At 39.4% G+C, this 12,992-nt stretch overlaps 1 pseudogene; it reads left to right on the top strand.

Moving 5' to 3' along the window:
- The first annotated feature begins 11,904 nt into the window (after positions 1-11,904).
- LOC101837934 lies at positions 11,905-12,334 on the top strand (annotated as a pseudogene).
- Positions 12,335-12,992: the final 658 nt, after the last annotated feature.

Here is a 12,992-nt window from a genome sequence, read left to right as displayed (position 1 = left end):
TATTGAGAATTCTAATTAGTGTTAATAATAAAAACCCAGAGCCAGATATCAGGTAAATGTTGAAAGATCAGAGAAGCAGCCAGCCACTAGAGAGACCTTTACCTCTACTTAATCCTCAGGCCAAAGGGGTGAGATCCTGTCTCCATGAATCCTCAGCCTGAATTTTCTGACTGAATGCCTGAGCTCGTGTCTCCTCCCACCTTATATTCTTCTCTCTGCGTAGCCATATCCCTTTCTATCTCCACCTTCCTAGTACTGAGATTAAAGGCATGTAACTCCCAAGTGCTGGGATTAAAAGTGTGAGCCATCATTGCCTGTCTCTGTTTCTCTTTTAGACTGGATCGATCTTATGTAGCCCAGTGTGGCATTGAACTCAGAGATCCACCTGCCTCTGCCTCCCAAGTGCTGGAATAAAGGTGTGTACCATTTTTTTTAAGATTTATTTATTACACGTACAGTGTTCTGCCTACATGCCAGAAGAGGGCACCAGATTGAATTGTGGATGGCTGTGAGCCATCATGTGGTTGCTGGGAATTGACTCAGGACCCCTGGAAGAGCAATCGGTGCTCTTAACCTCTGAGCCATCTCTCCAGCCCCCACTGCCTGACTTCTATGGCTAACTAATGACTTAGCTCCATGGTCTGATCTTCAAGTAAGCTCTATTTGTTAGATGAAAACCAAAATATCACCATACCAGAGCATGAGAACCCGTGTAGTTTAAAAAAAGAAAAAAAAAAAACAATGTGAAGATGCTCTGAGTATAACTACTTAAAACTATCATCAATTACAACCGAATATTGGATGAGATTTATTCACTGTTCCCAAGTCTCTTTATTCAACCACAAATGAGAATAGTGACTGTTGAGAAAAGTGAAAAAAATCAGTCAACTATGTGTAATGCGTGGCACCAAACTCATTCCTTTCTCTCTCATTCCACCCTCTGAAACAAAATGGCATTTTGGAGAACTCACAGAGACTGTCTTCAGGCTGAACAATCACAATCCTACTTGCTTCTGCCACTCCACTTACTAACTCTACAAACGTTAACACTATCTAACCCTTTTTGGGCTTTAGCATTCTTTGTCTATAGATCAGAAATAATCATCCTGGTCCATTAGGTTTGAGAGAGAATCACAATTGAAGCACACGAGACTTGCCACGACTGCCATGCAGATGAGACTCCGGGGTTGGGATGGGATTCTAAAAGCTGCAGCTTATACCTAGTCTAGCTCCAAGAACTGTGACAACTTGGCACCTGACAGGACAGTCCTGGACTGACTGAACCCAGTTGGTAAAGCTTTCCAGACAGCAGAGAAGCATGCACTACTGAATGCACAGGGAAAAATGGTAAAATGTCACATTTTCTTCCACACCTCGTGAATAATTATTATCTGTGCTGCATTATAATTTTAATGGTGGTATCAACGTGAGCTTTCTTCCAGTAGAAGGTGGCATTTATGTCTTTCATGAAAACACTTCCCCTCCTTGCTTACGACTCTAGCAAACAACCATAGCTCTGGAAAGATAGCGATTAATAATAACGACGTTGGTAGTAATAACAATGGAACTTGCTTGGAATTATTTTGAAATAATCACTTTTAGCCATAAACTCCAAATATTAATAGCCATCCTCAACCACCAGTTGCCTCAACAATTTACATGCATGACACACTTAGGGTGTCTAAATGGAGACAGATTGGGAAACATGCTCAGAGTCTGGCTACATTGCCAAGGAACTAAGGAAAACCCAGACAATGAGTTTAGAGTTTTTGATCCACTCAGCAAGAGTGGGCAAAGAACAGAAATGTGGTCTACTGTGATTTAATTCATGACTCTGTTTTTATTCAAAAGCCTTCAATTTTATAAATGACTGTCATATTGTTGTTGTTCTCTAGAATATTTAGATGTTCATGCAGAATGTCTCCAGGCCTTCTGGAGGCTCCTGAGCTGTAGTAGCACTCTTAAAGCCTGGTTTCATCATATGACACAGGGGAATAATGATGGACACAGTGAATGCTCCTTATAATTAATAAGACACAATAAAAAAAACCACCCAATGGCGTTGTTATTTTCATTGTTTATTAACTCAGATAAAATGTTGCTGGCTCTATGTGTATGACCTACCTAACTACAAAGCACTGGGTACCAGGCTAAGGGGTTAGACCACATTCAGTCAGTGATGGATTCTGTTTGCTTTGTTTTTAGAAGACTGTTATATTCTTTGGACTGTATTCTTAGAAAAACCACCAAGAGAAACATGGAGACAGTTTGAATAGAGTGAGGACTGAATGAAAAGGTATGGGGAAAATTCCCTGTATTAATGTCTTTAGTGAAGTTAACTCTCAGGAAGGCCTGTGACTGTGATCCCCAAATCTTAGACCAAATCCACAGGTGACTTACTAAGCCACCTCATTACCATCCCTGCATGCCATTCTTCTCATTAATCAGGGAACTAACTGAAGCCTCCACATCATACAGTGGCCAAATGGCTAACAGAAGGAGCAGAATCACTGTGACAAGAGTAGGCAGCTACTCAGAGAGACAGCATGACTACCACTGAGAAGCAACAGCCGTGTCGTCCAACCTGCTTTGCGGCAAGCAGAAAAGGAGTGGGGCTCTGGAACAAGAGAAGCCTAAAGGCCATGAGGGATACAGGCACACCCATGAGCAGGAGGTTCCCTCAAGGGCAGCCCAGTGCCACTGAAGAGCTGGGTACCCAGCATGGAAGACACATGAGCACAAGGTACACTTCGGTCTGCTCAGCAGTCCTTATCCACATGGATGGACACGCCATCTGTGGCAGCAGTTTTAATGGCAGCTTGTTCTTTTTGCTTTTTTCTTAAGGAGCAAAAGATCCATATATGGTATAGATAGGAGTTTATAAACACACAGAGAGACATGCACACAAATACTGCTTTTGCAAAACACAAACTTAATGCTTCTGCTGAACTCGAGTTCTCTTGGATCTAAAACTGATTCCCTTGGCAAGAAATCAACTGCTTTCACAACTTGGTAAAGTATTTTCAGATCACAGCACATCCTTTTGTTTTAGGGACTGCTTCATTGCATATACCAGTGAGATGGCATGTTTTCTGTCTGGCCTCAACTGAAGCTGAATTTTTAATAAGGAGGAAATGGGAAATGAGGACACTATTAAAATATAGAGTTTCCTTTGTGATCAGCTTCTGGCCCTTTGTCCATCCACCTTGGGAACTCTTTTGTGTTGAGGGATGCTTAGCAACCACCGGATTTTTAACATCCAAATAAATATGCGATCCTGCTGAGCTACAAAAATCAGAATGGGATTGTTTACCCTTCCTAGTCACTTAGGCTGAAATACCACACTAGCCTTATGCCAGCCTTGAGCAAATACACATGTGATGGCTCCTTCGCCACATAGACACTAGCAAATCTGACAAATCTTCCGGTTGCTGGTTGTATCACATCATTCAGTGTCCTCCTCGTCCACCCCCACCCAGCCTTAATTATGCAGAAGCAATTTTTGAGTTCTCATCAAATATGTATGTCATTGCACATGTTTGCTGAGTGCATAGTTTTTTGTTTGCTTGCTTGTTTTGTTACCGGAGATTGAACCCAGAGAGAGCCTAGAACAGGCCAGTGATGTGCTCTACCACTGGACTACACCAATAGCATAAATTGGTTTTATAAGATATTAGACCATTCTCCAAACTTTTTTCTTTAGGAAAAAAATGCCTCTTTTTAAAAATAAAATAATAAATAAAGTCACACCATGCTGGAATAATCTAACCATATGCTTATACAATAAAACATTACAATGAGTACCTTATAAACAATGAAAATGTTTTTTTGTTCTTTGGTGTTTGTTTGTTTTGTTTTGTTTTTTAGACAGGGCTTCTCTGTGGCTTTTGAGTCTGTCCTAGAACTAGCTCTTTAGACCAGGCTGATCTCAGACTCATAGAGATCCACCTGCTTCTGCCTCCCAAGCACTGGGATTAAACGATTTCACCTGGCTGGAATGTTTCTCTGGAAACTAAGTTCAAGATTGAATCACTTGCAGATTCAAGGTCTAGTGAAGATTCATTTCTTCATCAACAACACCTTCTCATGTGTTTTCACATTGTGGAAGGCAGGGGTGAACCAGCTCCCTATTGTAAAACCACTAATAACATTCATGAGGGTTCCGCCTTTACCATCTATTCACCTTTTCAAGGACTCCTTTATTACCTTGTAGGTTTCTAGTTCAAATGAGGAAGTCTGAAGGAAACAAAAACATCCATGTCATACTGTACACTAATCTAAATGTCTCTTCAGACCTAGGTGATCTGAGGAACATGGCTAAATCTTTTATGTTTAATAATTAGACAATTATTGATTCATTTTATTCCATCAATGCTTCCAGTTTTCCCTCATGAGCCATGCTTAGCCATTTATTAGGAATTGTTCCTTATGATGGTCCCAAAACTTGCTTTTCAACCCTCCAGCTATTTTCCATCAAAAGGTGGAAGCCAAGAACCAAGCCTGAATCGTGCTGTTCTCCAGGGAAATTTGGGAGATACTTCATTCTCATCACTACTACAATTGGCATTAATGATGACCACCATTTTTGATGGCTCCCAGTCTGATCTAACAAGCATAATCTTTGTTAGATGTCCTTCTCTTTCACTGATCAGTTTAGCCGACAAGTATTTGCTGAATCACTGTTATGTGAAATCATTCTAAATGCTAAAAATGCAGATTTAACATGTGCCATCAATTCCTTGGAAAGGCTCAATGTACAGGGGGAGTGTTAAGGGAAAGAACAGAGGTACACAGCATAGACCAGCGGTTCTCAACCTTTCTAATGCCATGACCCTTTAATACGGTTCCTCATGTTGTGGTGACCCCAGCCATAGCATTTTTTCACTGCTACTTCATAACTATTAATTAGATTCTGTTATTATTGACAATGTAAATATTTTTGGAGATAGAGGTTTGCCAAATGGATCATGACCCATAGGATGAGGACCGTTGTCACAGACCAGTGTTAGAAAACATGTATATGTAAAGTGTTCCATTGGCCAAGAAGGGATGGGCGATAATCATAACTGCTAGGAAGTCCCTCAACCCAGGTAAGAATATGAAATTTGAGGGATGAGTAAGAAGTTGGAAAATCCATTTGTTGAGTCAACAAATATTTATTCAGTATTCACTTCCTCTCAGAGGCTATCTAGAACACTAGAGACTTGGCAGTGAACAAAATATTATCCACAAAATGCTTCTATTATAGGACAGAATGGTTAATTAAGAACTATACAGGCCAAATATAAAATTTTCCAACACTCACCAGATGTACACATTTGAACAACAATAAAGAAAAAATCAAGAATGTCAGCAGCTGGAGAACTGCAATTTTCAGTAGGGTATCTAAGGAACTTACTTCTGAACAAAGGGAAGGGAACCTGGAGAGATCACTAAGTCCAGGTTGGGTGGCTTACAACTTCAGCTTCAAGGATCTGATACCTTCTTCTGGGGCCTCCACAAGCACTCTCTCTCTCTCTCTCTCTCTCTCTCTCTCTCTCTCTCTCTCTCTCTCTGTCTCACACACACACACACACACACACACACACACACACACACACTACATTTTTTAATGAAGGCAATTCTGAGCAGAACTCTGCAGGAAGAATGAGAAGTTATGCAAATATGGAGGTCAAGTACCTTCCTGGCATGGTACAGTCCATGCAAGCCCAGGCTCAGACTTCCCCGACATGGAAACCAGCATGGCTAGAACACAGTGAAATGAGGCCAGAAGGCTTGGCTAGGACTTGAGTAGGAACTTGGAGATATTCCAGTGACTCCCGCTTTCCTCTGGTTCCTTAGGATGCCAGTGTAGGGCCACAGAATGGTATGCTCTACCTTCCAGTCTGAAAGCATGGAGAGTTAATTTGTAAATATCAGTGTGGAATGGGGAAAGTATTTGGACAGTGTTAGTGGAGAGCTCTAAGAAATAGTCACCAGCAAAGAGTAGACATGTAAGCTCTTTATTCGGGCAGATGTCCCTGTAAGAACCAGAAGGAGGAAGCCAAGAGGCAGCAAAAGCCACCAGACTATGATGCAAGTCTAAGCACAATGAGAGAAAGATAGATTAGGCAGAAGACTGGAAGCATTCTAGCTTATCACGTGGTTCAAGGAAAGATTGTCTTTAAGCCAAGCTTCACCTGCCTTCCTTAGTATCATGGTCTCCTTCAGTTCCTGTCTGGGAACTGCCCATTAGAGATCTAGTGTCTGTGAATAAATGGAGACAGATGTTTATCACAGCCTAGCACATGGGTCATTCACATTCCTTATATTTGAAGGTCTTGGGCAGTGTTCTCGTTGCAGGTGAGTTTTCTTTTTACCTCAATAGAACAGGCTTTGTTGTCATAGGACACTTCTGATTGGCTCTGATGTTATTTATTTTTTGATACTGACAAACTATTTGTGGGTTAAATGAAAATAATAGCTGTGATGTGTGCTGCACAGTGCCTAGAGTGTAGACAATGATCCATGAATGACTGGCTTGCACGCTCATATCTAGCTGCACAGTATATTTGTTTATTCAACATAGAACTTTGAGGACACACTATATGCAAGGTAAGAAAATAAAATGTGATTATGCAAGCAATGCAATTTAAGACAAAAAAAAACCCTGCCTTCAAGAAGTTTCACTAAATAAAATGTAAGCACAGAGAAGACTAGTATCAGTGAAAAGGAACACTTGTATTTAGCTACTTGAATTATAACTATTGGTGCTTGATAATTTTTTAAGACACCTTCACCTTCACAAATGGGCAGCTATGATGCATGGATGGCTATGCCGGTGTGCAGTGTAAAATGTATGAGTGAAACTTTGGGAAGTGCTTTAATGCAGTAACAACAATGCATTAGTATCTATCCAGGTGCTTGTCATGTGACCCTGTGGCTTGGTCCTTCCTGTGATATCCCTATCAACACTGCCTGCACACCACACTGGCAAGGGTTCTGTGTATCAGTTTTCCCAATATCCTTTAAAATGCTTGCATCTGGAAGATTAGAGCCCCTGCCTTATTGACCCACGCATGAGTTTTTGCCCAGTGTATTCAGACAGTATCTGATCAAAATCAATTTAGATGCGGCTCTATTATACTTCAGTTGTTCAAGACGTGTCTGCAGGAATCTCCAGAACACAATGAATGTTCTATGGGAATACTTGTAATAATAATGACTAACCAAATAAGTCTCAGTTGGAGCTGAGAAAAGCAGCTACTTGCTTTGCCTGGTTCTCTTCTCCACAGCTATGAACTCTGTGTGGACAGGGCAATGGGAAGGGGGGTGAGAACACAGCAGCTTTCATTTCCTGGAAAGTCCAAAGTCCACTGTTAACATCTCAGGAGCCAATCAAACACCTTCAGGAGAATCATTCATTCCTCTTTGTACTATGGCTCCATCCAGTATCCTTATGGAACACTTTGTCCTGTCACTGTAACAGGTCACAGTCCAAGACACCGGAAGGAGGAAGACGACTTGCTGCTGTGTATTGCAATGGCAGCTTCACAGGTGAAGACACCTGGAGCTCAGGAACATAAATGATTGGTTCAAAGGTGGGGAGTCTTCATAAAATCCTTCCAAGTACAAAATCCAGGGCTTTTTCCTCAGCCAGTTTAACACAACTTTTTATCTTCATAATAATGATAACCACCCAACCCAACCCCACCCGCTTGTTGTCCCCAAAGTCTTTCTAGACTTTTTAATCCTTACCAGTTTCATGAAATAAGTATAATGTTTTGTCACATAGATTCGAGCTTTGCAGAACCACAAAATGTTGTCACAGCTAAAATAATTTATACTTCCCTAGAAAATCCATTTTCACCTGGCTGGGTGTGATATTTCCCTATCAACATGCAAACCCTACCATTCTCTTTATATACATCATTTTTCAGGATCTGTGAGTATTAGAGTTTGAAGAAAAACAAAGTCTGCAATTGTCTCTACCCTCAGAGAAATTACAATAAATTACAACCAACCTCACACTCAAAACTCCCAGTCACAAGATTCCATAATTCTGTTTTTTATGTATTAAAGTTTACTAAACAGAAACTACAATGGAGAAATCAACTTAGCACACAAGTAACTGCTTCATCCATGTTGTTAACTGAAAAACTGTGTGGTGCTGTCTGCATGTAGAATACATTCTTCTTTCCTTTGACATAGGGCATAGATCCATTAGCAACTATAGGGATGGATTTCCTTTGCCTTTGCTATATGGCTGATATCCTTGTGATCACTTCGAAGGCCTTGTTGAAATTCATTTGACTCCCCTAATCAGTTCATCATAAATAATATAGACTCCTCTCATACCACTCAGTCCCCCCTAAACACACGTTAATGACCCTGAATGGGCATCATTAAGGGTTTTTCTTTTATTCAGGAGAAAGGATTTTGATAGATACATTGCTTATAAGCAGAAGAAACAAAAAAAATAGCAATTCAAAACCACATTCTGAAATTAAACCTTCTGTGGTCTGAACAAACATGATTGTCAGTTCTTTTATGCATTTCCAACATTGCCACCATTAATATTTAAGAGGAGCTTCACCGGTGACATATTTAGAAACAGAAATCTTAATAATCTTTTCCTGGTAGCCTCATTCCATAGCTCGGCAAAACGGAGGGAGCCCCATGGAAGCAGCAGTGGTTACGCCAGAGGAAATTGGGTAGGTGACTACAGGGGCTTACCGATGAGCCTCCACAAATCCTAACTGCTACTCACCTCCAAAAAGGATGCCCAGGAGCTGAGGAAAATAGTTCTCTGTCCCTCCATCAGGCTTAAGCCTAGCACCCAGGGGATAACCGCAGTTATTTATAGATAATCCTTTCTTGGAAAGGTCAGGTTTTATGATGTGTTTATGACCCTCTCTGAACAAATGCATTCGCTTGCATTGGAAGAGGGGGAGATGGGGGTGAGCAGATTCCATTTGCATCCAAAACTCTGTGCCTAGTATAGGCAGGGGAGATTTGCCTCCGCAGCTAGCATCAAGTATTAGAAAGGAAGCCACATGTTAATGCTCATCTATGTCCTTCCCATGTCCTCTTTCTCTGCATTACAGTTGTCCCTGTCTCTCCTGCCACCAATTTTCTTTCCCACTTTGAGAGACAACAATTTGAAGATGGGTCAAGTACTGTATTTTCATTTGCTAAGAAAGAAATCAAAAGTTCACAAATCAGGTAAAGAATATATATATCTCAGAAGTGGGTTACAGAGGCCTGCTTGACCAGCCTTTGCCCATACTTGCTCAAGGACCAACTGAGAGTGAGTCACATTGTACTTTCTTTGGGCTACCATGGTTTTGATTTCTATACTCCATCTCAACCTCCGGAAAGATGATTTTATTTCCACCTGATTGCTCAGTGTTGGGGAGTATCCAACTCTTTATAGCTAAAACTAAACACACAAATGCACACCCTAAACAAATCTGCACAATCATTCCCCCAAGTTACCTAAACTCAAGAACACACACTTCCCTTTGCATATTCCCTTCAGTGAGCTTCCCCTCTCTACTCTGGGTCAGTTGGGCAATGGCTCTTTTCCCCAATCCTCCCTTTACTTTTCTTTTTTATTTTGATGAGTATTTTGTAAGTGTTTGAGAACTTCATACAATCTGTTTTGATCACAATCATACAGCAAGTACCCTTACTGGATGAGCCTTCTCTCCATCCCACTGCTTTAAGAATCCAAGAGACTTCTATATTGTTTCCATAATGAAGATACTAATGTGTGTTTTCACCAACTATGCATAAGACTTTCCTCTCAACTCCTGTTTTTCATTTGTTTGGTTTTTTTTTGAGCTACCCATTCTAACTAGAGTGCAACAATACTTCATTTCAGTTTTATTTGCATTTTCCTAATGACAAAAGATAGTGAGTAGTATTTTTCATGTTCTTGACTATTCGCATGTCTTATTTTAAGAGATGTATATTTACGTCTATTACCTAACTTTAAGTCAAATTGCACATGGAATTCTTGCTATTAAGCTGCTTTAGTTCCTCATATAATCTAGATATAATCTAGATATCAGACCCTGTCTGGTATAAACTTTACAGATATTTTCTTTCATTCTGTAGGCTACTTCTTCACTCTGTTGATTATTCCCTTTGCTATTTAAAAACTTGTATTTGACATCATACTATTTGTATATTTTTTACTTTTGTCCTAACGTCTTGGAAAAAAATCACCCAGAGAGTATTCACCAATTCCAATGCCATGAAGTATTCATGGATTTCTTCTAGTAGCTCCATATTTCTGCTCTCGCATTTTCCTTTATTCCATTTTCAGTTCCTATTATTTGCACGTGCTGAGAGATAAGGGTCTAGTTTCATTCCGCATACGTATATCCATTTCCTCAGTACCCTTTACTAAAAATTCTGTCATTTTAGCAATACTACTTTCAGAATCCTTGTTGAAGATAAGTTAGCTGTACATATGTGGCTTTATTTCTTGATTCTCTATTCTGTTGAAATGGTCTTGACCTTATTTTTATGCCAATACCATGTGTTTTGGTTATACATTTTCTGTACTGTATTTGCAAACTAGATAGCATAATGTCTTCTGTTTTATTCGTATAATTCAATATTTCTTTGGCTCTTTGAGCTGTTTGGTTCTGTAAGAATTTGGAGATTTCTTTTTCTGTTCTGTGAAGATTGTCACCAGCATTGATTAATACAGGGCTTCACTGCAAAGTGTCAACTAGCATTGAGCACAAAATGTAGTCCAGAGGAACTGGTGACCCTCTTGGCTTATCTTCCCAAGTGCTGAGATTACAGCTATACACCACCATACCATGTATGTCATCCGTATTTGGTAGGAATTGCCTTGAATCTCTAGGTTGCTTTGTATAGTGTACATATTTAAATGATTTTGACTCTTCTTATTCATAGATACAGAATGTACATTAATTTGTGAATTCTCTTCAATTTCATTAACTAATGTTTTGCAGTTTTCATTATGAACACTTTTTAGTTCTTTGATTAAATGCATTCTGGTGTTTGGTTTTGTTTATGTAGCTATTGTAAATATGGCTGCTTTCTTAATTTCTTCTCCAGATGTTCACAAACGGAATATGACAATGCTACTAATTTTTCCATGCTGATTTACATGCTGCAATTTTGCTGAACTTATTTATTAATTCTCATACATTTTAGTAGAGTCTTGAAGGTTTTCTCTACAGATCATGTCCTCTGCAAACAGTGACAATTTGACATCTTCTTTTCCAGTTTGAATGCCTTTTGTTCTTTCTACTCCCTATTTGTTCTAAGTGAACTCAATTAAGCCTTATGGTCCTCCCTTTAGATTTCAATGACCTCATAATTTTAAAATACATCTTAATGATTTTCATGTATACATATAATTTATACTGCTGAATATGAAGCTCCAAAAAGGTAAAGACAGTTTCTTTTCCATCTTTATTCAAGACATGGTAGTGGAAGGATTCTAGACAGAGATCCAGAATTGGGGAAACATGCAGGAGTTCCAAACCTCTAAGCCTTGGCTTTTTCTAGACATCAACAAGTTACCAAATTTTCCCATCCTTCCTGAGTTATTCTCTTATGGCTTATTCTTTTACGCATCATCTTCTATTACTTGAATTTAAGTCATCAAATTTTATAAGGGGCCAGGGAGTATATCTACTAGGTGTAGTGAGCTATATGGTTGCTAAAGGTTACATCCATCCAATTCTTCCTGGACATTATGTAAACATCTCTTGGGCTAGATTTGATGCAGGCAGAAGCTTATTAAATTCTTGCTTTAGAAAATACCAAATTGAAGGAAGAAGATGGGTCCACAGAATGAAAATCTGTATGCCTAGAAACAGATTTTAGAAGTGATTTCTCCTCACAGTATTTTTTTCAAAACACCTGATGAGGACCATGGCAACAGCAGTAAAATGGGTGACATCAAACAGAGCTATCTAGAAACATTTATTTCCAATTCAAAATGGAATTTTATCTAGTGTTGGTCATATATCTTTGGTCATATTCTTCTCTTAGAGATGACTACAACTGCAAGGTAGAGCTTGCTTTGACAGCTGGCGGCAGGACAATAGTGTGCTACCACCCTTCTGTGGACATCCTGTACAAACATACCAAATCTATCCCTCAACAAGATATTTTGCATAATAATGAAGAAACACATGAACAAGTGCTGAAAATCAAATTAGGAATAAAAAGTGATCAGCTTGAGCGAGGAGCCATGATAGATCAGCTCAGCAAGGTGTTCTTCACTACAAAGCACCGTTGGTACCCGCACGTACAGTATCACAGAAGTCATAAGAAACTGAATCCTCCCAGAGACAGATGACTGTTCTTGATTTGCGGAGCATCAAGGAGAATTTAGTTCTTATTTGTCTGCTGAGAAAATGCAAATGGTGTATTCGTTATGATGTCATGTAGGAAAATAATAAAACTACACTTTCATGTGTTTAAAAAAATAAACAAATACCAAATTGTTCTGACAATTTGCATTGAAATCCAACATTTAGGTTAGTTTTAAGTGATGGTTTTATCCTTCCCAAATGCCCAGAATTGACTGACTTTTATTATAAATAATGCTCTTCAATGTTCTCCTCTATCATTTCACCCTCATTGGGCCTGTTACCTATCTTGAAAAGTCTTAAGTATCTTCCAAAATCTAGCTCAAGGAGATCATTTTTTTTCTAGAAATCTCTGTGAAATATGGCCAGAAGCTAGTTATAAATTCTTCTATCTTGTTCTTGGTAAAGTATCTTTTGATCTAGCAGGCTCCCAAGTTTGGATTGGGAGACTCCGGGATTGCCCCCAACTACTATAAAGGGAATTCTTTTCAAAAAGCAGGAGCTGTCTCAGTTGTCTCCATAGTCTTCAAGTATTGGCACAAAATAAGCATTCAGAACATATTTTTGTACTTGTATCACTGCTATTCCCAAGTGAGAAATACAACCGCTCCTCAAGACCCAAAGACATGCTTGTCTCAGGCTTAG

The sequence above is a fragment of the Mesocricetus auratus genome, unplaced genomic scaffold (genome assembly GCF_017639785.1).
Source record: "Mesocricetus auratus isolate SY011 unplaced genomic scaffold, BCM_Maur_2.0 Super-Scaffold_100011, whole genome shotgun sequence".
Taxonomy (NCBI): Eukaryota; Metazoa; Chordata; class Mammalia; order Rodentia; family Cricetidae; genus Mesocricetus; species Mesocricetus auratus.
The sequence above is the reverse complement of the archived record's forward strand: the minus strand, read 5'-3'. Positions and strand labels throughout refer to the sequence as shown.